Here is an 811-nt window from a genome sequence, read left to right as displayed (position 1 = left end):
CGTCTCCGCTGCCAGTACGTTGCCGACGATGGCGTCGTGTGCACCAACTACGCCAACAGCCGCGGCGAGTGCGAGAAACACGTCGGCTGTCTCCACGGAAGCAGCCGTGAGAACACGCGCACGACGCGGCGCAACGCACCGACCAAGCGCGGCGCGTAGCTCGCGTCGCGGACTGCATGTCATTTTTGAGTTTTAATCGGACTGCACGCTGGTGCTGATGGTGTCGAGGTGGGTGGATGGATACTCCGTTGGACCAGCACACCCGGCTGGCAGGTTTCCACCTCACCGCTAGTGCTCCCTCTTTCTTCCATGGCACACCAAGGCGTCACCGCAACGTTCACTGTGTGGGCGATGCACGAACGACGCGCGGCCCTTGGCGTCAATCTGCGTGCGCAAGTGCAGTGGCGGTGACTGGCTCGTGGTGGGCTGAGGTTGTCGGATCCGGATTCTGACATTCGTCGGTGTGGCAATTTCCCGAAAATTCGCCGACAAGAATCGCCATACTCGAGCGACATCTCGGATTTATGCAGCGCGACGGTGTGCTGTGGTCGAGGTGAACTGCGTGCGCACTGAGCGAGCCGGTGCACAGGCGTCCACGCTCCATTCTCGTACGCGCAAATAAACTGTGGCGACCATATCCAAATTCCCGAAAAATGCATTCCAACCGACTACATATTCTGACTTGGGTCGCCGGAAATTCTATTTTGCCATCGATGCCAAAGGCCGCTGCGTGGGCCCTTCGCGTGCGTGCGCTCGCAGTCTACAAGGAGCTGCATGGCCACGTGGTCGTGCCGTACCGCTACAGCGTGCC

This window comes from Saprolegnia parasitica (assembly GCF_000151545.1).
Source record: "Saprolegnia parasitica CBS 223.65 unplaced genomic scaffold supercont2.45, whole genome shotgun sequence".
NCBI lineage: Eukaryota > Oomycota > Saprolegniomycetes > Saprolegniales > Saprolegniaceae > Saprolegnia > Saprolegnia parasitica.
Note: the sequence above shows the minus strand (reverse complement) of the source record.